The sequence below is a fragment of the Pseudophryne corroboree genome, unplaced genomic scaffold (assembly GCF_028390025.1).
Source record: "Pseudophryne corroboree isolate aPseCor3 unplaced genomic scaffold, aPseCor3.hap2 scaffold_429, whole genome shotgun sequence".
In the NCBI taxonomy this organism is placed as follows: Eukaryota; Metazoa; Chordata; class Amphibia; order Anura; family Myobatrachidae; genus Pseudophryne; species Pseudophryne corroboree.
This window is the reverse complement of record NW_026970061.1, coordinates 362985-384999: the sequence shown is the minus strand read 5'-3', so window position 1 is coordinate 384999 and position 22015 is coordinate 362985. Positions and strand designations below refer to the sequence as shown.

The 22015-nt window shown below is 45.2% G+C and overlaps 23 non-coding genes and 2 pseudogenes across 23 annotated transcripts; 18 read left to right on the top strand and 7 right to left on the bottom strand.

Annotated features, from left to right (window-relative positions):
* Positions 1-1945: 1945 nt before the first annotated feature.
* TRNAN-AUU (transfer RNA asparagine (anticodon AUU)) lies at positions 1946-2019 on the top strand. Its single transcript has one exon. It is a non-coding gene; the product is annotated as a tRNA-Asn (tRNA).
* A 5361-nt stretch (positions 2020-7380) lies between these two features.
* LOC135026000 (U5 spliceosomal RNA) lies at positions 7381-7496 on the bottom strand. Its single transcript, XR_010222670.1, has one exon. It is a non-coding gene; the product is annotated as a U5 spliceosomal RNA (small nuclear RNA).
* A 275-nt stretch (positions 7497-7771) lies between these two features.
* LOC135025990 (U5 spliceosomal RNA) lies at positions 7772-7887 on the bottom strand. The gene has a single exon (XR_010222661.1). It is a non-coding gene; the product is annotated as a U5 spliceosomal RNA (small nuclear RNA).
* A 278-nt stretch (positions 7888-8165) lies between these two features.
* Positions 8166-8281, bottom strand: LOC135025983 (U5 spliceosomal RNA). Its single transcript, XR_010222654.1, has one exon. It is a non-coding gene; the product is annotated as a U5 spliceosomal RNA (small nuclear RNA).
* A 286-nt stretch (positions 8282-8567) lies between these two features.
* On the bottom strand, positions 8568-8683 carry LOC135025978 (U5 spliceosomal RNA). The gene has a single exon (XR_010222649.1). It is a non-coding gene; the product is annotated as a U5 spliceosomal RNA (small nuclear RNA).
* Positions 8684-8953: 270 nt separating this feature from the next.
* Positions 8954-9069, bottom strand: LOC135025981 (U5 spliceosomal RNA). The gene has a single exon (XR_010222652.1). It is a non-coding gene; the product is annotated as a U5 spliceosomal RNA (small nuclear RNA).
* A 144-nt stretch (positions 9070-9213) lies between these two features.
* Positions 9214-9376, top strand: LOC135025955 (U1 spliceosomal RNA). The gene has a single exon (XR_010222636.1). It is a non-coding gene; the product is annotated as a U1 spliceosomal RNA (small nuclear RNA).
* Positions 9377-10047: 671 nt separating this feature from the next.
* Positions 10048-10211, top strand: LOC135026020 (U1 spliceosomal RNA). The gene has a single exon (XR_010222689.1). It is a non-coding gene; the product is annotated as a U1 spliceosomal RNA (small nuclear RNA).
* A 152-nt stretch (positions 10212-10363) lies between these two features.
* Positions 10364-10526, top strand: LOC135025947 (U1 spliceosomal RNA). Its single transcript, XR_010222630.1, has one exon. It is a non-coding gene; the product is annotated as a U1 spliceosomal RNA (small nuclear RNA).
* A 671-nt stretch (positions 10527-11197) lies between these two features.
* LOC135025986 (U1 spliceosomal RNA) lies at positions 11198-11361 on the top strand. Its single transcript, XR_010222657.1, has one exon. It is a non-coding gene; the product is annotated as a U1 spliceosomal RNA (small nuclear RNA).
* A 152-nt stretch (positions 11362-11513) lies between these two features.
* LOC135025954 (U1 spliceosomal RNA) lies at positions 11514-11676 on the top strand. The gene has a single exon (XR_010222635.1). It is a non-coding gene; the product is annotated as a U1 spliceosomal RNA (small nuclear RNA).
* Positions 11677-12348: 672 nt separating this feature from the next.
* LOC135025903 (U1 spliceosomal RNA) lies at positions 12349-12512 on the top strand. Its single transcript, XR_010222588.1, has one exon. It is a non-coding gene; the product is annotated as a U1 spliceosomal RNA (small nuclear RNA).
* A 152-nt stretch (positions 12513-12664) lies between these two features.
* Positions 12665-12827, top strand: LOC135025931 (U1 spliceosomal RNA). The gene has a single exon (XR_010222614.1). It is a non-coding gene; the product is annotated as a U1 spliceosomal RNA (small nuclear RNA).
* A 615-nt stretch (positions 12828-13442) lies between these two features.
* LOC135026025 (U1 spliceosomal RNA) lies at positions 13443-13606 on the top strand. The gene has a single exon (XR_010222694.1). It is a non-coding gene; the product is annotated as a U1 spliceosomal RNA (small nuclear RNA).
* A 152-nt stretch (positions 13607-13758) lies between these two features.
* Positions 13759-13921, top strand: LOC135025946 (U1 spliceosomal RNA). Its single transcript, XR_010222629.1, has one exon. It is a non-coding gene; the product is annotated as a U1 spliceosomal RNA (small nuclear RNA).
* A 671-nt stretch (positions 13922-14592) lies between these two features.
* LOC135025975 (U1 spliceosomal RNA) lies at positions 14593-14756 on the top strand. The gene has a single exon (XR_010222646.1). It is a non-coding gene; the product is annotated as a U1 spliceosomal RNA (small nuclear RNA).
* Positions 14757-14908: 152 nt separating this feature from the next.
* Positions 14909-15060, top strand: LOC135025957 (U1 spliceosomal RNA; annotated as a pseudogene).
* A 683-nt stretch (positions 15061-15743) lies between these two features.
* LOC135025933 (U1 spliceosomal RNA) lies at positions 15744-15907 on the top strand. Its single transcript, XR_010222616.1, has one exon. It is a non-coding gene; the product is annotated as a U1 spliceosomal RNA (small nuclear RNA).
* Positions 15908-16060: 153 nt separating this feature from the next.
* Positions 16061-16223, top strand: LOC135025938 (U1 spliceosomal RNA). Its single transcript, XR_010222621.1, has one exon. It is a non-coding gene; the product is annotated as a U1 spliceosomal RNA (small nuclear RNA).
* Positions 16224-16838: 615 nt separating this feature from the next.
* LOC135025904 (U1 spliceosomal RNA) lies at positions 16839-17002 on the top strand. The gene has a single exon (XR_010222589.1). It is a non-coding gene; the product is annotated as a U1 spliceosomal RNA (small nuclear RNA).
* Positions 17003-17154: 152 nt separating this feature from the next.
* LOC135025924 (U1 spliceosomal RNA) lies at positions 17155-17318 on the top strand. The gene has a single exon (XR_010222607.1). It is a non-coding gene; the product is annotated as a U1 spliceosomal RNA (small nuclear RNA).
* Positions 17319-17989: 671 nt separating this feature from the next.
* Positions 17990-18153, top strand: LOC135025929 (U1 spliceosomal RNA). The gene has a single exon (XR_010222612.1). It is a non-coding gene; the product is annotated as a U1 spliceosomal RNA (small nuclear RNA).
* Positions 18154-18305: 152 nt separating this feature from the next.
* On the top strand, positions 18306-18447 carry LOC135025948 (U1 spliceosomal RNA; annotated as a pseudogene).
* A 618-nt stretch (positions 18448-19065) lies between these two features.
* On the bottom strand, positions 19066-19228 carry LOC135025928 (U1 spliceosomal RNA). Its single transcript, XR_010222611.1, has one exon. It is a non-coding gene; the product is annotated as a U1 spliceosomal RNA (small nuclear RNA).
* A 152-nt stretch (positions 19229-19380) lies between these two features.
* Positions 19381-19544, bottom strand: LOC135026041 (U1 spliceosomal RNA). Its single transcript, XR_010222710.1, has one exon. It is a non-coding gene; the product is annotated as a U1 spliceosomal RNA (small nuclear RNA).
* Positions 19545-22015: the final 2471 nt, after the last annotated feature.

The window sequence follows — 22015 nt, the reverse complement described above, 5'->3', positions numbered from 1 at the left end:
GTCCACAAAGCCAAGTCTCTGATTAACACCTTTGTAGGGATGGTTTTTCACCTATTACTGAATTAAACTTGCTTCATTGGAAAGGCAGCAAGATGCATCCTCATTTCAATGTCTACTGAAATAATACAGGTTGACACCAGGAAACATAAACGTCACTGCATCCTTGCTGCTTCCTCATGGGGAAGTCTGTTTAATGTGAAAACAAGGTGATATCTAATCAGCACACAGGTAAGGAATTAAGAAAATCTTTCTTTATGGGTGAAGATGTTTCTCACAAAATTGTTGCACCAAAGCATCATTGAAATTCAAGCTGGAAAGATGATTTTAATATATCACCTGTACATTTTGTACTGCTCTTCTGGTGACAATGTAGTTTGTTTTTGTCAATTACCATTTTAATAATAGGGTAAAGAAAATTAAGTGGATTTTTGAAAGAAAACAATACTGTCAATATACTATTAAAACAAATTAAAATGGTAAAAGTTATTGTACTTTAAATAAAAATAAAAGAGCCAAAATATCAATCCCAGTTTTGGATTACTTTAATTAACAAAAAACAATGCATATAGCAGAGGATAGTTTCAATCTGCCTACCTCTGGGTTATGGGCCCAGCATGCTTCCGTTGCAGTACTCTGCTGCTCATGTAAGTGCAAGAGATCCTGAAGCACTCACTCATCATGGGAAAGTACCAATGTGTTTCTTACAAAAACTCTCCAGATTATTGACTTTTTAAAGTTTTTCTAGGAAACGTTCTAGATGAATGCTTATTAGCCTTTGTCAGTATATACTTTTACGAGGTGTCTCTGTGGTGCAATCGGTTAGCATGTTTGGCTATTAACCAAAAGGTTGGTGGTTCAATCCCACCCATGGATGTAATTGACCTTGTGATTAGATTTTGGTAATCTTTAAGTAGACAAGTCAAAATGTCAAACTCCCTCTTATGGTGTAGGGTACCTGGCCTTCTCTGATGTAATCAGAGTTAGATTTGATTAAGTGATTTTATAAAAAACAGCTAGGAAGCACAATTTAGCAGTGGGTTGCAGAGAAAAAAAACTATGCTGGCAGAAAAGTCCAATTGAGTGATTAAACAGCTCTTCATTTTCTGATTTTATGTTTATGCTAACAAATTTGCTCTCTGAAAAGTGTCCACAAAGTAAAGTCTCTGATTAACACCTTTGTAGGAATGGTTTTTCACCTATTACTGAATTAAACTTGCTTCATTGGAAAGGCAGCAAGATGCATCCTCATTTCAATGTCTACTGAAATAATACAGGTTGACACCAGGAAACATAAACGTCACTGCATCCTTGCTGCTTCCTCATGGGGAAGTCTGTTTAATGTGAAAACAAGGTGATATCTAATCAGCACACAGGTAAGGAATTAAGAAAATCTTTCTTTATGGGTGAAGATGTTTCTCACAAAATTGTTGCACCAAAGCATCATTGAAATTCAAGCTGGAATGATGATTTTAATATATCACTTGTACATTTTATACTGCTCTTCTGGTGACAATGTAGTTTGTTTTTGTCAATTACCATTTTAATAATAGGGTAAAGAAAATTAAGTGGATTTTTGAAAGAAAACAATACTGTCAATTTACTATTAAAACAAATTAAAATGGTAAAAGTTATTGTACTTTAAGTAAAAATAAAAGAGCCAAAATATCAATCCCAGTTTTGGATTACTTTAATTAACAAAAAACAATGCATATAGCAGAAGATAGTTTCAATCTGCCTACATCTGGGTTATGGGCCCAGCATGCTTCCATTGCAGTACTCTGCTGCTCATGTAAGTGCAAGAGATCCTGAAGCACTCACTCATCATGGGAAAGTAGCAATGTGTTTCTTACAAAAACTCTCCAGATTATTGACTTTTTAAAGTTTTTCTAGTAAACGTTCTAGATGAATGCTTATTAGCCTTTGTCAGAATGGACTTTTACGAGGTGTCTCTGTGGTGCAATCGGTTAGCATGTTTGGCTATTAACCAAAAGGTTGGTGGTTCAATCCCACCCAGGGATGTAATTGACCTTGTGATCAGATTTTGGTGATCTTTAAGTAGACAAGTCAAAATTTCAAACCCCCTCTTATGGTGTAGGGTACCTGGCCTTCTCTGATGTAATCAGAGTTAGATTTGATTAAGTGATTTTATAAAAAACAGCTAGGAAGCACAATTTAGCAGTGGGTTGCAGAGAAAAAAAAATTATGCTGGCAGAAAAGTCCAATTGAGTGATTAAACAGCTCTTCATTTTCTGACTTTATTTTTATGCTAACAAATTTGCTCTCTGAAAAGTGTCCACAAAGCCAAGTCTCTGATTAACACCTTTGTAGGAATGTTTTTTCACCTATTACTGAATTAAACTTGCTACATTGGAAAGGCAGCAAGATGCATCCTCATTTCAATGTCTACTGAAATAATACAGGTTGACACCAGGAAACATAAACGTTACTGCATCCTTGCTGCTTTCTCATGTGGAAGTCTGTTTAATGTGAAAACAAGGTAATATCTAATCAGCACACAGATAAGGAATTAAGAAAATCTTTCTTTATGGGTGAAGATGTTTCTCACAAAATTGTTGTCCCAATGCATCATTGAAATTCAAGATGGAAGATGATTTTAATATATCACTTGTACATTTTGCATTGCTCTTCTGGTGACAATGTAGTTTGTTTTTGTCAATTACCATTTCAGTAATAGGGTAAAGAAAATTAAGTGGATTTTTTAAAGAAAACAATGCTGTCAATATACTATTAAAACAAATTAAAATGATAAAAGTTATTGTACTTTAAGTAAAAATAAGAGAGCCAAAATATCAATCCCAGTTTTTGATTACTTTAATTATAAAAAAAAATGCACATAGCAGAGGATAGTTTCGATTAATCGACCTCTGGGTTATGCGCCCAGCATCCTTCCATTGCACTACTCTGCTGCTCATGGAAGTCCGAGAGATCCTGAAGACTAAATTGATTAAAGGCCTAAAAGTACTGGACTATAAGGAAAGACTTACTAGGCTGAATATGTATACACTAGAAAAGAGGTGCCTAAGAGGAGATATTATTAATATCTTCAAATATGTAAAGATACATAACAAAGAGTTATCAGAGGAATTATTTATTAAAAGAACACGTGGTCACTCGCTGCGACTGGAGGAAAGTTCAGAACGCAATGGAGGAAAGGTTTCTTCACTGTTAGGGCAATCAGGATGTGGAATTCCCTGCCAGGGAAGGTGGTAATGGCGGACTCTGTAATTGGATTTAAAAAAGGAATGGATACATTTCTGAATGAAAAAGCTATCCAAGGTTATAATACTTAAAATATCAACATGGTTAATCCGGGGGTAACATGAGTTATAGTAGCTAACTAGTCATAAAACATTATTCAGCAAGTATGTAGAATCATCACAACTTAAAACAGGTTGAACACGATGGGCAATTTGCCTCTATTCAACCTCAAAAACTATGTTACTATATGTTACTATATTACTGTAGTATACAGAACACCACAATGCAATGAGCAGTGATAGTGAGCACTGATGAGGATACTAGAACTGACACTGAGCAGCAAGATGCAGCACTGGACTATTAGTAATGTACTGTAGTATGCTGAGCACCACAATGCAGCACAAGACAATGAGCAGTGATACTGAGCACTGATGAGGATACTACTGAGAACTGACACTGAGCAGGAGAGACACACTACTAGTATTACTGAGCAGCAATAAGTAACCACTGATACTGAGCACTGATATTGAGATTTCCACTGAGAGAACATAGCCACGTCCTCTCCGCTCTCTCTTCAATGCACGAGTAAAAATGGCGGCAACGCGCTGCTCTATATATAATATCCGAATCTCGCGAGAATCCGACAGCGGGATGATGACATTTTCCCTTGTTCAGGTTTTCCGAGTCAGGCGGGAACAACCGAGCCTGCCTCAGACCAGTGTAAACCACGTGGAGTTCGTGGGGAATTCGGTTCTCGGAGAACCGAACCCGCTCCTCTCTACCTTATACCCATCAATTTTTTTTATTTTCAATCTAAGCCCCTGCAGTTTTCTGTAAGCATCTGCTTCGCTATGATGATCAACAAGTCACAAGGGCAAACACTCAGGGCTTGAGGCATAGATCTTTGGACTAGCTGCTACAAGCATGGCAGAGGTGTCACTATCACTGGTGACACCCAGAGAGGTGTCGAGGGAGATTGTAATGCAGTGCGTGCAAATAAGCAGCGCAATGGTAAAAAGGAGGCATGATTTCATAGGTAGGGGCGTGGCCTGGTGGCCTGAATCTACATTTTGTTGCTCCGGGTGTCCCGGGGGTTGGGTGCTGCACCCGGGGACTAGTGTGTAAGCGGTGCTGGCTCCTGCACAGTGACAGGGCATGGCCACCCAGTATGACACCTCCCTTCTTGACCATGCTGTAATTGCAGTCGCACTGCAGTTCAGCGTGATCATAAACAATGGTGTAGCCTCCTGCTGGTGCAGACTGTATGTGCGCGCAGGAAGCCGCCACCATTTTTGTGATCACAGCGGCTGAATGTGATGTCATACAGCCGCTGTGACCACGCCCCCTGTGTCTCCTCCATTGCAGACCCCATTTTGAAGCCTTGCCCCCGCACTGCTCCATCCCTGACTTGGAAATGGAGTGTTGCTGACCCCACTCTCCCCCCCTGCCCCGATTGACAGGCAGAGGCGATCGCATGCAGGCACATGCGTATGCTCTTAGCAATTTTTGCAGTTGGATCGCTTATTGTGATTGCAATCCAACCTGAATCAGGCCCTATTACCTATCACAATGCGCTGCGGGCAGTACAAAATTGGGTTAATATAGGAGAAAAACCCCCAGACCTGTGCTCCTTAACTGTACCTGGTGGCTAGTGGAGCGGCTGCCCAGTAATCAGTGTCCACCCCAGTGCGCACACGGCCCACCCCCTACGGCCACGCTCCCCTTAATCAGCGGCCTCGTGATCCGGAAGGGCGGTGTGTGTGTGTGACTGACCTTAGGAAGAAACCGGAGCCTCCGCTGCAGTGACCCAGCAACCAGGGCACGGGAGTATACAGCGCCGCTGGGAGTGATGAAGCTGCAGTAAAGATGTCTATTAGACCTAGCCTGCTGCAGCCCTTGTAGATTCTCATAAAACAAGTTCTTCTTTTCTTGTCAAAATTAATAGCTAAGAATAGGCTGCCTGAGGCAGGCCCCTGTTAAGTGGCCTGCTACTGAAGGCACCAACTACAAACTGAGCTCCCTGTTCATGGAAGCGGGGTTATAGAGGAGGATGCGCTGAGCATCTTGGGAACAGTCAAAAGCTTTGAGCCGGTTGGTGCCTCAGATCAAGATCCTACTCTACACCCCAATGTGAATCCTTGTGGAGTCCAGTGTACCCCACAGAAGAAATTAATGTGTCACACCCATTGGCAGCAACCTTAGAATAGCTGCTGACGGGCACAATTGAGAAAGGAAGGGGGGGGGCATTTGAATCCAGCACATAGATGCAATTCAAATATGTAATTTGTACCTTCCTATTTTAAAATATAATGGATGAACCTCACCCTGTGAGAACAATCTTCATGATCAAGAGATCTAATATGTAAAATAAGTATGAGTTGGGATAGGGCTGGGGAGGGTGGCAGCTCGGGCAGCCCCTCCCCCGTCAAGTTAAGGAGATTCAACTGAGGAAGCACAAGGGAACTCTCGTCTGGGGACAACAACTGCAGGGAGACCACATCTTTTCAGATGAACATGGGAGGGCGGAAGGCTGCCTAATACTGAAGCACCATCAAATATCAAACCATATCCAACAACTAGTACAAGCATTCCTGGGGGAAGGTCTGCAGCAGACGGATTTGCATACGGTGATGTCATCCAAGCAGTGGGCCAAAGTTGGCTGGAACCCTCATCTGCATATAAAAAGAGAAAAGGGGCATGCAGGGCATGGCGGCCTTTTGCAGTGCTTGGATGACCCCTAGTTTGCATTAAACACCCCCACCCTCCTTTGGTGTGGGGCTCATGTTGGCCATGCCCCATCCCCTGAAGCATTCATGCTGATTTCTTGCAGCAGCTGGGCACTGTAACAGCTCCAGAGCTGCTCTGTAAGGCAAGTAAAAGGGTGTGGGCCCTGCAGCACCACCTGTAGTTCGCATTGTGCGTTGGAAGGCACAAAGTAAGCAGACGGGAGGAGAAGTCAGGATAGTACACAAGGGCATCCTTTTCTCTTAGTCCGTAAAGGATGCTGGGGTCACATTAAGAACCATGGGGTATAGACGGGATCCGCAAGAGACATGGGCACTTTAAGACTTTCAAAGGGTGTGAACTGGCTCCTCCCTCTATGCCCCTCCTCCAGACTCCACTTATAGGAACTGTGCCCAGGGAGACGGACATTTCGAGGAAAGGATTTATTGTTAAACTAAGGTGAGCATCTTACCAGCTCACACCTTAAGCATGCCGCAGAACGTGGCATTCAACAGAACACAAGCCAACGGCATGAACAATTGCAGCAAAAAGCTGACCAGAACCGTAACACAACATGTGTATAACCACAAGTAATAACTGCAGACACAGTATGGACTGGGACGGGTGCCCAGCATCCTCTACGTACTAAGAGAAAAGGATTTACCAGTAGGTATTAAAATCCTATTTTCTCATACGACCTAGAGGATGCTGGGGTCACATTAAGAACCATGGGGTTATACCAAAGCTCTTGAACGGGTGGGAGAGTGCGTACGACTCTGCAGCACCGAATGACCCAACTTGAGGTTATCATCAGCCAAGGTATCAAACTTGTAAAACTTAGCAAAAGTGTTTACTAAATAGCTGCTCGGCAAAGTTGCAATGCTGAGACTCCCCGACCAGCTGCCCAGGATGAACCCACCTTTCTAGTAGAATGGGTCTTCACCTAATTCAGTAACGGCAATCCTGCCGTGGAATGAGCATGCTGAATCTTACCACAGATTCAGCGCATAATGGTCTGCATGGAAGCAGGACACCCAATCCTGTTGGGAGCATACAGGACAAACAGAGCCTCTGTTTTCCTAATCTGAACCGTTCTGGTGACATAAATTTTCAAAGTTCTGACCACAGCCAGAGACTTTGACTCAACGAAGGTGTCAGTGGCCAAAGGCACCATGTGGAAAGATGAACCACCTTTGGCAGAAATTGTTGACGTGTCCTCAATTCTGCTCTATCTTCATGAAAGATCAAATAAAGGCTCTTGTGATACTGCATGGTTTGTACTGTTTTCCATGTGCTCCCAGATCTTTCAAGCAAGTAGCATGGTCAAGAAAGTTCTGTTTGAAAAGAAACAAACATTTACTGTCATTGTTATGCAAATAAACTTACATTAAAGCTAACAAGAAAGCACACTCGTTCTGTCTTTAAACTGATAAAAGAAACCCCAATAATATGGGGCATGCAAAAATTGAGATAAAACTCAGTTTTGCTCCTCTCCACGGAAATCTTTAATAAAAGGCGAAATATTTGTTAGTTCTGAAGAGAAACCAGAGCATGACCAAGATTCCACCTGTCGCCTGAGTGCCATGCCAGCAGTTCTCATTCAGCTCAAAGTGAGCACCCAATTTGAATGAAAGAAAGCAGATTTCTCACCAGGCTTCCCCTTGCTATAAACATGGTTTGTACTCTTTTCCATGTGCTCCCAGATCTTTCAAACAATTAGTGTGGTCAAGAAAGTTCTGTTTGAAAAGAAACAAACATTGACTGTCATTTCTATGCAAATGAGCTTACATTAAAGCACACTCGTTCTATCTTTAAACCGATAAAATAAAACCCCAATAAGATGGGGCATGCAAAAATTGAGATAAAACTCAGTTTTGCTCCTCTTCACGGAAATCTTTAGTAAAAGGCGAAAGATTTGTTCGTTCTGAAGAGAAACCACAGCATGACCAAGATTCTACCTGTCGCCTGAGTGCCATGCCAGCAGTCCTCATTCAGCTCAAAGTGAGCACCCAATTTGAAAGAAAGAAAGAAAGCAGATTTCTCACCAGGCTTCCCCTTGCTATAAACATGGTTTGTACTCTTTTCCATGTGCTCCCACATCTTTCAAGCAATTAGTATAGTCAAGAAAGTTCTGTTTGAAAAGAAACAAACATTTACTGTCATTTCTATGCAAATGTGCTTACATTAAAGCACACTCGTTCTATCTTTAAACTGATAAAAGAAACCCCAATAAGACGGGGCATGCAAAAATTGAGATAAAACTCAGTTTTGCTCCTCTCCACGGAAATCTTTAGTAAAAGGCGAAAGATTTGTTCGTTCTGAAGAGAAACCAGAGCATGACCAAGATTCCACCTGTCGCCTGAGTGCCATGCCAGCAGTCCTCATTCAGCTCAAAGTGAGCACCCAATTTGAAAGAAAGAAAGCAGATTTCTCACCAGGCTTCCCCTTGCTATAAGCATGGTTTGTACTCTTTTCCATGTGCTCCCAGATCTTTCAAGCAATTAGTATGGTCAAGAAAGTTCTGCTTGAAAAGAAACAGACATTTATTGTCATTGTTCTGCAAATAAACTTACATTAAAGCTAACAAGAAAGCACACTCGTTCTGTCTTTAATCCGATAAAAGAAACCCCAATAATATGGGGCATGCAAAAATTGAGATAAAACTCAGTTTTGCTCCTCTCCACGGAAATCTTTAGTAAAAGGCGAAAGATTTGTTCGTTCTGAAGAGAAACCAGAGCATGACCAAGATTCCACCTGTCGCCTGAGTGCCGTGCCAGCAGTCCTCATTCAGATCAAAGTGAGCGCCCAATTTGAAAGAAAGCAGATTTCTCACCTGTCTTCTCCTTGCTATAAGCATGGTTTGTACTGTATTCCATGTGCTCCCAGATCTTTCAAGCAAGTAGCATGGTCAAGAAAGTTCTGTTTGAAAAGAAACAAACATTTACTGTCATTTCTATGCAAATGAGCTTACATTAAAGCACACTCATTCTATCTTTAAACCGATAAAAGAAACCCCAAAAAGATGGGGCATGCAAAAATTGAGATAAAACTCGGTTTTGCTCCTCTCCACGGAAATCTTTAGTAAAAGGCGAAAGATTTGTTCGTTCTGAAGAGAAACCAGAGCATGACCAAGATTTTTATCTGAAAATATGTGTTCTCCCTGCAGTTGTTGTCCCCAGATGAGAGTTCCCTTGTGCTGCCTCAGTTGAATCTCCTTTACTTGACAGGGGGATGCTCGAGCAGCGACCCTCCCCAGCTCTAGCCCAACTCCTACTTACCTGCCAGGTGAGATACTATGATCATGAAGGTGCTTCTCCCAGGGCAAGGCTCACCCATTGCACTCTGGGTGTGCTGCTTCTGCGTTTTCCCCAAATGTGGGAAACTTGACTGCATAATTTGTGTTTCCCCTGGTCGGCTCTCGTATAATTCAGATCTCTTTGTCTCAGGTCTCTCTCCAGCCTAGTTTGCTGTCTGTTTCCACTTCTCTTTTCTTGAGCCGCTCCCTTCTATGCCCTTGCGCACTATCCTGACTTCTACCGTCTGCTTACTTCGTGCCTTCCAACGCACAATGCAAACTACAGGTAGTGCTGCAGGGCCCACACCCTTTTACTTGCCTTACAGAGCGTCTCTGGAGCAGTTACAGTGCCCAGCTGCTGCAAGAAATCAGCTTGAATGCTTCAGGGGCTGGGGCATAGCCAACATGAGCCCCACACCGAAGGAGGGTGGAGGTGTGTAATGCGAACTAGGGGTCATCCAAGCGCCGCAAAAGGCCGCCATGCCCTGCACGCCCCTTGTCTCTTTTCATATGCAGACGAGGGTTGAAGCCAACTTTGACCCACTGTTTGGATGACATCACCATATGCAAATCCATCTGCTGCAGGCCTTCCCCCAGGAATGCTTGCACTAGTTGTTGCATTTGGTTTGTTGTTTGGGGGTGCTTCAGTATTAGGCAGCCTTCTGCCCTCCCATGTTCATCTGAAAATATGTGTTCTCCCTGCAGTTGTTGTCCCCAGATGAGAGTTCCCTTGTGCTGCCTCAGTTGAATCTCCTTTACTTGACAGAGATGTGCCTGAGCAGCGGCCCTCCCCAGCCCTATCCCAAATCATACTTATTTTGCATAGGCGATACCATGGTCATGAAGATTGTTCTCCCAGGGTGAGGTTCATTCATTGCATTCTGGGTATGCTGACCCCTGTGATTTCCCCAAATGTGGGAAACTCGACTGCATTATTTGTGGTAGTGGGGGACTGTGTTTGTGCTTTCCTCTGGTCAGCTCTGGTAAAAATCAGATTTCTTTATATCAGATCTTCCTCTAGCCTTGTTCTTCTTTCGAGAGTTCCCTTGTGCTGCCTCAGTTGGATCTCTTTCACTTGAGAGGGGGGTGCCCGAGCAGCGACCCTCCCCAGCTCTAGCCCAACTCCTACTTACCTGCCAGGTGAGATACTATGATCATGAAGGTGCTTCTCCCAGGGCAAGGCTCACCCATTGCACTCTGGTTGTGCTGCCCCTGCGATTTCCCCAAATGTGGGAAACTTGACTGCATAATTTGTGTTTCCCTTGGTCATCTCTCGTATAATTCAGATCTCTTTGTCTCAGGTCTCTCTCCAGCCTAGTTTGCTGTCTGTTTCCACTTCTCTTTTCTTGAGCCGCTCCCTTCTATGCCCTTGCGCACTATCCTGACTTCTCCCGTCTGCTTACTTCGTGCCTTCCAACGCACAATGCAAACTACAGGTAGTGCTGCAGGGCCCACACCCTTTTACTTGCCTTACAGAGCAGCTCTGGAGCAGTTACAGTGCCCAGCTGCTGCAAGAAATCAGCTTGAATGCTTCAGGGGCTGGGGCATAGCCAACATGAGCCCCACACCGAAGGAGGGTGGAGGTGTGTAATGCGAACTAGGGGTCATCCAAGCGCCGCAAAATGCCGCCATGCCCTGCACGCCCCTTTTCTCTTTTCATATGCAGACGAGGGTTGAAGCCAACTTTGACCCACTGCTTGGATGGCATCACCATATGCAAATCCATCTGCTGCAGGCCTTCCCCCAGGAATGCTTGCACTGGTTGTTGCATTTGGTTTGTTGTTTGGGGGTGCTTCAGTATTAGGCAGCCTTCTGCCCTCCCATGTTCATCTGAAAATATGTGTTCTCCCTGCAGTTGTTGTCCCCAGATGAGAGTTCCCTTGTGCTGCCTCAGTTGAATCTCCTTTACTTGAAAGAGATGTGCCTGAGCAGCGGCCCTCCCCAGCCCTATCCCAAATCATACTTATTTTGCATAGGAGAGACCATGGTCTTGAAGATTGTTCTCCCAGGGTGAGGTTCATTCATTGCATTCTGGGTATGCTGACCCCTGTGATTTCCCCAAATGTGGGAAACTCAACTGCATTATTTGTGGTAGTGGGGGACTGTGTTTGTGCTTTCCTCTGGTCAGCTCTGGTAAAAGTCAGATTTCTTTGTTTCAGATCTTCCTCTAGCCTTGTTCTTCTTTCGAGAGTTCCCTTGTGCTGCCTCAGTTGGATCTCCTTCACTTGACAGGGGGGTGCCCGTGCAGCGACTCTCCCCAGCTCTAGCCCAACTTCTACTTACCTGCCAGGTGAGATACTATAATCATGAAGGTGCTTCTCCCAGGGCAAGGCTCACCCATTGCACTCTGGATGTGCTGCCCCTGCGATTTCCCCAAATGTGGGAAACTTGACTGCATAATTTGTGTTTCCCCTGGTCGGCTCTCGTATAATTCAGATCTCTTTGTCTCAGGTCTCTCTCCAGCCTAGTTTGCTGTCTGTTTCCACTTCTCTTTTCTTAAGCCGCTCCATTCTATGGCCTTGCGCACTATCCTTACTTCTCCCGTCTGCTTACTTTGTGCCTTCCAATGCACAATGCAAACTACAGGTAGTGCTGCAGGGCCCACACCCTTTTACTTGCCGTACAGAGCAGCTCTGGAGCAGTTACAGTGCCCAGCTACTGCAAGAAATCAGCTTGAATGCTTCAGGGGCTGGGGCATAGCCAACATGAGCCCCACACCGAAGGAGGGTGGAGGTGTTTAATGCGAACTAGGGGTCATCCAAGCGCCGCAAAAGGCCGCCATGCCCTGCACGCCCCTTTTCTCTTTTCATATGCAGACGAGGGTTGAAGCCAACTTTGACCCACTGCTTTGGATGACATCACCATATGCAAATCCATCTGCTGCAGGCCTTCCCCCAGGAATGCTTGCACTAGTTGTTGCATTTGGTTTGTTGTTTGGGGGTGCTTCAGTATTAGGCAGCCTTCTGCCCTCCCATGTTCATCTGAAAATATGTGTTCTCCCTGCAGTTGTTGTCCCCAGATGAGAGTTCCCTTATGCTGCCTCAGTTGAATCTCCTTTACTTGAAAGAGATGTGCCTGAGCAGCGGCCCTCCCCAGCCCTATCCCAAATCATACTTATTTTGCATAGGAGATACCATGGTCATGAAGATTATTCTCCCAGTGTGAGGTTCATTCATTGCATTCTGGGTATGCTGACCCCTGTGATTTCCCCAAATGTGGGAAACTCGACAGCATTATTTGTGGTAGTGGGGGACTGTGTTTGTGTTTTCCTCTGGTCAGCTCTGGTAAAAGTCAGATTTCTTTGTCTCAGATCTTCCTCTAGCCTTGTTCTTCTTTCGAGAATTCCCTTGTGCTGCCTCAGTTGGATCTCCTTCACTTGACAGGGGGTTACCCGAGCAGCGACCCTCCCCAGCTCTAGCCCAACTCCTACTTACCTGCCAGGTGAGATACTATGATCACGTAGGTGCTTCTCCCAGGGCAAGGCTCACCCATTGCACTCTGGGTGTGCTGCTCCTGCGATTTCCCCAAATGTGGGAAACTTGACTGCATAATTTGTGTTTTCCCTGGTCGGCTCTCGTATAATTCAGATCTCTTTGTCTCAGGTCTCTCTCCAGCCTAGTTTGCTGTCTGTTTCCACTTCTCTTTTCTTAAGTGCCTTCCAATGCACAATGCAAACTACAGGTAGTGCTGCAGGGCCCACACCCTTTTACTTGCCGTACAGAGCAGCTCTGGAGCTGTTACAGTGCCCAGCTGCTGCAAGAAATCAGCTTGAATGCTTCAGGGGCTGGGGCATAGCAAACATGAGCCCCACACCGAAGGAGGGTGGGGGTGTTTAATGTGAACTAAGGGTCATCCAAGCGCCGCAAAAGGCCGCCATGCCCTGCATACCCCTTTTCTCTTTTCATATGCAGATGAGGGTTCCAGCCAACTTTGGCCCACTGCTTGGATGACATCACCGTATGCAAATCCGTCTTCTGCAGAACTTCCCCCAGGAATGCTTGTACTAGTTGTTGCATTTGGTTTGTTGTTTGGGGGTGCTTCAGTATTAGGCAGCCTTCTGCCCTCCCATGTTCATCTGAAAATATGTGTTCTCCCTGCAGTTGTTGTCCCCAGATGGGAGTTCCCTTGTGCTGCCTCAGTTGAATCTCCTTTACTTGACAGAGATGTGCCTGAGCAGCGGCCCTCCCCAGCCCTATCCCAAATCATACTTATTTTGCATAGGAGATACCATTTTCATGAAGATTGTTCTCCGAGGGTGAGGTTCATTCATTGCATTTTGGGTATGCTGACCCCTGTGATTTCCCCAAATGTGGGAAACTCGACTGCATTATTTGTGGTAGTGGGGGACTGTGTTTGTGCTTTCCTCTGGTCAGCTCTGGTAAAAATCAGATTTCTTTATATCAGATCTTCCTCTAGCCTTGTTCTTCTTTCGAGAGTTCCCTTGTGCTGCCTCAGTTGGATCTCTTTCACTTGAGAGGGGGGTGCCCGAGCAGTGACCCTCCCCAGCTCTAGCCCAACTCCTACTTACCTGCCAGGTGAGATACTATGATCATGAAGGTGCTTCTCCCAGGGCAAGGCTCACCCATTGCACTCTGGTTGTGCTGCCCCTGCGATTTCCCCAAATGTGGGAAACTTGACTGCATAATTTGTGTTTCCCTTGGTCATCTCTCGTATAATTCAGATCTCTTTGTCTCAGGTCTCTCTCAAGCCTAGTTTGCTGTCTGTTTCCTCTTCTCTTTTCTTGAGCCGCTCCCTTCTATGCCCTTGCGCACTATCCTGACTTCTCCCGTCTGCTTACTTCGTGCCTTCCAACGCACAATGCAAACTACAGGTAGTGCTGCAGGGCCCACACCCTTTTACTTGCCTTACAGAGCAGCTCTGGAGCAGTTACAGTGCCCAGCTGCTGCAAGAAATCAGCTTGAATGCTTCAGGGGCTGGGGCATAGCCAACATGAGCCCCACACCGAAGGAGGGTGGAGGTGTGTAATGCGAACTAGGGGTCATCCAAGCGCCGCAAAAGGCCGCCATGCCCTGCACGCCCCTTTTCTCTTTTCATATGCAGACGAGGGTTGAAGCCAACTTTGACCCACTGCTTGGATGGCATCACCATATGCAAATCCATCTGCTGCAGGCCTTCCCCCAGGAATGCTTGCACTAGTTGTTGCATTTGGTTTGTTGTTTGGGGGTGCTTCAGTATTAGGCAGCCTTCTGCCCTCCCATGTTCATCTGAAAATATGTGTTCTCCCTGCAGTTGTTGTCCCCAGATGAGAGTTCCCTTGTGCTGCCTCAGTTGAATCTCCTTTACTTGACAGAGATGTGCCTGAGCAGCGGCCCTCCCCAGCCCTATCCCAAATCATACTTATTTTGCATAGGAGAGACCATGGTCTTGAAGATTGTTCTCCCAGGGTGAGGTTCATTCATTGCATTCTGGGTATGCTGACCCCTGTGATTTCCCCAAATGTGGGAAACTCAACTGCATTATTTGTGGTAGTGGGGGACTGTGTTTGTGCTTTCCTCTGGTCAGCTCTGGTAAAAGTCAGATTTCTTTGTTTCAGATCTTCCTCTAGCCTTGTTCTTCTTTCGAGAGTTCCCTTGTGCTGCCTCAGTTGGATCTCCTTCACTTGACAGGGGGGTGCCCGTGCAGCGACTCTCCCCAGCTCTAGCCCAACTTCTACTTACCTGCCAGGTGAGATGCTATAATCATGAAGGTGCTTCTCCCAGGGCAAGGCTCACCCATTGCACTCTGGATGTGCTGCCCCTGCGATTTCCCCAAATGTGGGAAACTTGACTGCATAATTTGTGTTTCCCCTGGTCGGCTCTGGTATAATTCAGATCTCTTTGTCTCAGGTCTCTCTCCAGCCTAGTTTGCTGTCTGTTTCCACTTCTCTTTTCTTAAGCCGCTCCATTCTATGGCCTTGCGCACTATCCTTACTTCTCCCGTCTGCTTACTTTGTGCCTTCCAATGCACAATGCAAACTACAGGTAGTGCTGCAGGGCCCACACCCTTTTACTTGCCGTACAGAGCAGCTCTGGAGCAGTTACAGTGCCCAGCTAATGCAAGAAATCAGCTTGAATGCTTCAGGGGCTGGGGCATAGCCAACATGAGCCCCACACCGAAGGAGGGTGGAGGTGTTTAATGCGAACTAGGGGTCATCCAAGCGCCGCAAAAGGCCGCCATGCCCTGCACGCCCCTTTTCTCTTTTCATATAAAGACGAGGGTTGAAGCCAACTTTGACCCACTGCTTTGGATGACATCACCATATGCAAATCCATCTGCTGCAGGCCTTCCCCCAGGAATGCTTGCACTAGTTGTTGCATTTGGTTTGTTGTTTGGGGGTGCTTCTGTATTAGGCAGCCTTCTGCCCTCCCATGTTCATCTGAAAATATGTGTTCTCCCTGCAGTTGTTGTCCCCAGATGAGAGTTCCTTTATGCTGCCTCAGTTGAATCTCCTTTACTTGACAGAGATGTGCCTGAGCAGCGGCCCTCCCCAGCCCTATCCCAAATCATACTTATTTTGCATAGGAGAGACCATGGTCATGAAGATTATTCTCCCAGTATGAGGTTCATTCATTGCATTCTGGGTATGCTGACCCCTGTGATTTCCCCAAATGTGGGAAACTCGACAGCATTATTTGTGGTAGTGGGAGACTGTGTTTGTGTTTTCCTCTGGTCAGCTCTGGTAAAAGTCAGATTTCTTTGTCTCAGATCTTCCTCTAGCCTTGTTCTTCTTTCGAGAATTCCCTTGTGCTGCCTCAGTTGGATCTCCTTCACTTGACAGGGGGGGTACCCGAGCAGCGACCCTCCCCAGCTCTAGCCCAACTCCTACTTACCTGCCAGGTGAGATACTATGATCACGTAGGTGCTTCTCCCAGGGCAAGGCTCACCCATTGCACTCTGGGTGTGCTGCTCCTGCGATTTCCCCAAATGTGGGAAACTTGACTGCATAATTTGTGTTTCCCCTGGTCGGCTCTCGTATAATTCAGATCTCTTTGTCTCAGGTCTCTCTCCAGCCTAGTTTGCTGTCTGTTTCCACTTCTCTTTTCTTAAGTGCCTTCCAATGCACAATGCAAACTACAGGTAGTGCTGCAGGGCCCACACCCTTTTACTTGCCTTACAGAGCAGCTCTGGAGCTGTTACAGTGCCAAGCTGCTGCAAGAAATCAGCTTGAATGCTTCAGGGGCTGGGGCATGGCCAACATGAGCCCCACACCGAAGGAGGGTGGGGGTGTTTAATGCGAACTAAGGGTCATCCAAGCGCCGCAAAAGCCCGCCATGCCCTGCATACCCCTTTTCTCTTTTCATATGCAGATGAGGGTTCCAGCCAACTTTGGCCCACTGCTTGGATGACATCACCGTATGCAAATCCGTCTTCTGCAGACCTTCCCCCAGGAATGCTTGTACTAGTTGTTGCATTTGGTTTGTTGTTTGGGCGTGCTTCAGTATTAGGCAGCCTTCTGCCCTCCCATGTTCATCTGAAAATATGTGTTCTCCCTGCAGTTGTTGTCCCCAGATGAGAGTTCCCTTGTGCTGCCTCAGTTGAATCTCCTTTACTTGACAGAGATGTGCCTGAGCAGCGGCCCTCCCCAGCCCTATCCCAAATCATACTTATTTTGCATAGTAGATACCATGGTCATAAAGACTGTTCTCCCAGGATGAGGTTCATTCATTGCATTCTGGGTATGCTGACCCCTGTGATTTCCCCAAATGTGGGAAACTCAACTGCATTATTTGTGGTAGTGGGGGACTGTTTTTGTGTTTTCCTCTGGTCAGCTCTGGTAAAAGTCAGATTTCTTTGTCTCAGATCTTCCTCTAGCCTTGTTCTCTTTTTGAGAGTTTCCTTGTGCTGCCTCAGTTGGATCTCCTTCACTTGACAGGGGGGTGCCCGAGCAGCGACCCTCCCCAGCTCAAGCCCAACTCTTACTTACCTGCCAGGTGAGATACTATGATCAGGAAGGTGCTTCTCCCAGGGCAAGGCTCACCCATTGCACTCTGGGTGTGCTGCTCCTACGATTTCCCCAAATGTGGGACACTTGATTGCATAATTTGTGTTTCCTCTGGTCGGCTACTCGTATAATTCAGATCTCTTTGTCTCAGGTCTCTCTTTAGCCTAGTTTGCTGTCTGTTTCCACTTCTCTTTTCTTGAGCCCCTGCCTTCTATGCCCTTGTGCACTCTCCTGACTTCTCCTGTCTGCTTACTTTGTGCCTTCCAACGCACAATGCGAACTACAGGTAGTGCTGCAGGGCCCACACCCTTTTACTTGCCTTACAGAGCAGCTCTGGAGCTGTTACAGTGCCCAGCTGCTGCAAGAAATCAGCTTGAATACTTCAGGGGCTGGGGCATAGCCAACATGAGCCCCACACCGAAGGAGAATGGAGGTGTTTAATGCGAACTAGGGGTCATCCAAGCGCCGCAAAAGGCCGCCATGCCCTGCATAACCCTTTTTTCTTTGCATATGCAGATGAGGGTTCCAGCCAACTTTGGCCCACTGCTTGGATGACATCACCGTATGCAAATCCGTCTTCTGCAGACCTTCTCCCAGGAATGCTTTTACTAGTTGTTGCATTTGGTTTGTTGTTTGGGGGTGCTTCAGTATTAGGCAGCCTTCTGCCCTCCCATGTTCATCTGAAAATATGTGTTCTCCCTGCAGTTGTTGTCCCCAGATGAGAGTTCCCTTGTGCTGCCTCAGTTGAATCTCCTTTACTTGACAGAGATGTGCCTGAGCAGCGGCCCTCCCCAGCCCTATCCCAAATCATACTTATTTTGCATAGGAGATACCATGGTCATGAAGATTGTTCTCCCAGGGTTAGGTTAATTCATTGCATTCTGGGTATGCTGACCCCTGTGATTTCCCCAAATGTGGGAAACTCAACTGCATTATTTGTGGTAGTGGGGGACTGTGTTTGTGCTTTCCTCTGGTCAGCTCTGGTAAAAGTCAGATTTCTTTGTCTCAGATCTTCCTCTAGCCTTGTTCTTCTTTCGAGAGTTCCCTTGTGTTGCCTCAGTTGGATCTCCTTCACTTGACAGGGGGGTGCCCGAGCAGCGACCCTCCCCAGCTCTAGCCCAACTCCTACTTACCTGCCAGGTGAGATACTATGATCATGTAGGTGCTTCTCCCAGGGCAAGGCTCACCCATTGCACTCTGGGTGTGCTGCCCCTGCGATTTCCCCAAATGTGGGAAACTTGACTGCATAATTTGTGTTTCCCCTGGTCGGCTCTCATATAATTCAGATCTCTTTGTCTCAGGTCTCTCTCCAGCCTAGTTTGCTGTCTGTTTCCACTTCTTTTTTCTTGAGCCCCTCCCTTCTATACCCTTGTGGACTCTCTTGACTTCTCCTCCTGTCTGCTTACTTTGTGCCTTCCAACGCACAATGCAAACTACAGGTAGTGCTGCAGGGCCCACACCCTTTTACTTGCCTTTCAGAGCAGCTCTGGAGCTGTTACAGTGCCCAGCTGCTGCAAGAAATCAGCTTGAATGCTTCAGGGGCTGGGGCATAGCCAACATGACTGACCCCTAGTTTGCATTAAACACCTCCACCCTCCTTCGGTGTGGGGCTCATGTTGGCTATGCCCCAGCCCCTGAAGCATTCAAGCTGATTTCTTGCAGCAGCTGGGCACTGTAACAGCTCCAGAGCTGCTCTGTAAGGCAAGTAAAAGGGTGTGGGCCCTGCAGCACTACCTGTAGTTTGCATTGTGCATTGGAAGGCACAAAGTAAGCAGACGGGAGGAGAAGTCAGGATAGTGCACAAGGGTATAGAAGGAAGCGGCTGAAGAAAAGAGAAGTGGAAACAGACAGCAAACTAGGCTGGAGAGAGACCTGAGACAAAGAGATCTGAATTATACGAGAGCCGACCAGGGGAAACACAAATTATGCAGTCAAGTTTCCCACATTTGGGGAAATCGCAGGAGCAGCACACCCAGAGTACAATGGGTGAGCCTTGCCCTGGGAGAAGCACCTTCATGATCATAGTATCTCACCTGGCAGGTAAGTAGGAGTTGGTCTAGAGCTGGGGAGGGTTGCTGCTCGGGTACCCCCCTGTAAAGTGAAGGAGATCCAACTGAGGCAGCACAAGGGAACTCTCGAAAGAAGAACAAGGCTAAAGGAAAATCTGAGACAAAGAAATCTGACTTTTACCAGAGCTGACCAGAAGAAATCACAAACACAGCCTCCCACTACCACAAATAATGCAGTCAAGTTTCCCACATTTGGGGAAATCACAGGGGTCAGCATACCCAAAATGCAATGAATGAACCTCACCCTGGGAGAAAAATCTTCATGACCATGGTATCTCCTATGCAAAATAAGTATGATTTGGAATAGGGCTGGGGAGGGCCGCTGCTCATGCACATCTCTATCAAGTAAAGGAGATTCAACTGAGGCAGCACAAGGGAACTCTCATCTGGGGACAACAACTGCAGGGAGAACATATATTTTCAGATGAACATGGGAGGGCAGAAGGCTGCCTAATACTGAAGCACCCCCAAACAACAAACCAAATGCAACAACTAGTGCAAGCATTCCTGGGGGAAGGCCTGCCGCAGATGGATTTGCATATGGTGATGTCATCCAAGCAGTGGGTCAAAGTTGGCTTCAACCCTCGTCTGCATATGAAAAGAGAAAAGGGGCGTGCAGGGCATGGTGGCCTTTTGCGGCGCTTGGCTGACCCCTAGTTTGCATTAAACACCTCCAACCTCCTTTGGTGTGGGGCTCATGTTCAAAGTTCAAAACAGGGTACAACTTGCACGGGTTAATGCTTGCATTGGTTAACTTATTAACATTATCCTTAACATTTATACAGTTGCTAAGTGCCTATTAGTCAAAAGGTTGGTGGTTCAATCCCACCCAGGGACGTAATTGACCTTGTGATCAGATTTTGGTGATATTTAAGTAGACAAGTCAAAATTGCAAACCCCCTCTTATGGTGTAGGGTACCTGGCCTTCTCTGATGTAATCAGAGTTAGATTTGATTAAGTGATTTAATAAAAAATCAGCTAGGAAGCACAATTTAGCAGTGGGTTGCAGAGAAAAAGAAAAATGCTGGCAGAAAAATCCAATTGAGTGATTAAACAGCTCTTCATTTTCTGGCTTTATTTTTATGATAACAAATTTGTTCTCTGAAAAGTGTCCACAAAGCCAAGTATCTGATTAACATCTTTGTAGGGATGGTTTTTCACCTATTACTAAATTAAACTTGCTTCATTGGAAAGGCAGCAAGATGCATCCTCATTTCAATATCTATGGAAATAATACAGGTTGACACCAGGAAACATTAACGCCACTGCATCTTTGCTGTTTTCTCATGTGGAAGTCTGTTTAATGTGAAAACAAGGTGATATCTAATTAGCACACAGGTAAGGAATTAAGAAAATCTTTATTTAAGGGTGAAGATGTTTCTCACAAAATCGTTGCCCCAATGCATCATTGAAATTCAAGCTGGAAAGATGATTTTAATATATCACTTGTACATTTTGTATTGCTCTTCTGGTGACAATGTAGTTTGTTTTTGTCAATTACCATTTTAATAATCGGGTAAAGAAAATTAATTGGATTTTTGAAAGAAAACAATACTGTCAATATACTATTAAAACAAATTAAAATGGTAAAAGTTATTGTACTTTAAGTAAAAATAAAAGAGCAAAAATATCAATCCCAGTTTTGGATTACTTTAATTAACAAAAAAAATGCATATAGCAGAGGATAGTTTCAATCTGCCTACCTCTGGGTTATGGACCCAGCATGCTTCCATTACAGTACTCTGCTGCACATGTAAGTGCAAGAGATCCTGAAGCACTCACTCATCATGGGAAAGTACCAATGTGTTTCTTCATTGGTTGATGGAAGAAACATCTTACAAAAACTCTCCACATTATTGACTTTTTAAAATGTTTCTAGGAATCGTTCTAGATGAATGCTTATTAGCCTTTGTCAGTATATAGTTTTGCAAAGTGTCGCTGTGGCGCAATCAGTTAGTGTGTAAGGCTATTAACCAAAAGGTTGGTGGTTCAATCCCACCCAGGGACTTAATTGACCTTGTTATCAGATTTTGGTGATCTTTAAGTAGACAAGTCAAAATTTCAAACCCCCTGTTATGGTGTAGGGTACCTGGCCTTCTCTGATGTAATCAGAGTTAGATTTGATTCAGTGATTTTATAAAAACAGCTAGGAAGCACAATTTAGCAGTGGGTTGCAGAGAAAAAGAAATATGCTGGCAGAAAAATCCAATTGAGTGATTAAACAGCTCTTCATTTTCTGGCTTTATTTTTATGCTAACTAATTTGTTCTCTGAAAAGTGTCCACAAAGCCAAGTATCTGATTAACATATTTGTAGTGATGGTTTTTCACCTATTACTAAATTAAACTTGCTTCATTGGAAAGGCAGCAAGATGCATCCTCATTTCAATATCTACTGAAATAATACAGGTTGACACCAGGAAACATTAACGCCACTGCATCCTTGCTGCTTTCTCATGTGGAAGTCTGTTTAATGTGAAAACAAGGTGATATCTAATTAGCACACAGGTAAGGAATTAAGAAAATCTTTATTTAAGGGTGAAGATGTTTCTCACAAAATCGTTGCCCCAATGCATCATTGAAATTCAAGCTGGAAAGATGATTTTAATATATCACTTGTACATTTTGTATTGCTCTTCTGGTGACAATGTAGTTTGTTTTTGTCAATTACCATTTTAATAATCGGGTAAAGAAAATTAATTGGATTTTTGAAAGAAAACAATACTGTCAATATACTATTAAAACAAATTAAAATGGTAAAAGTTATT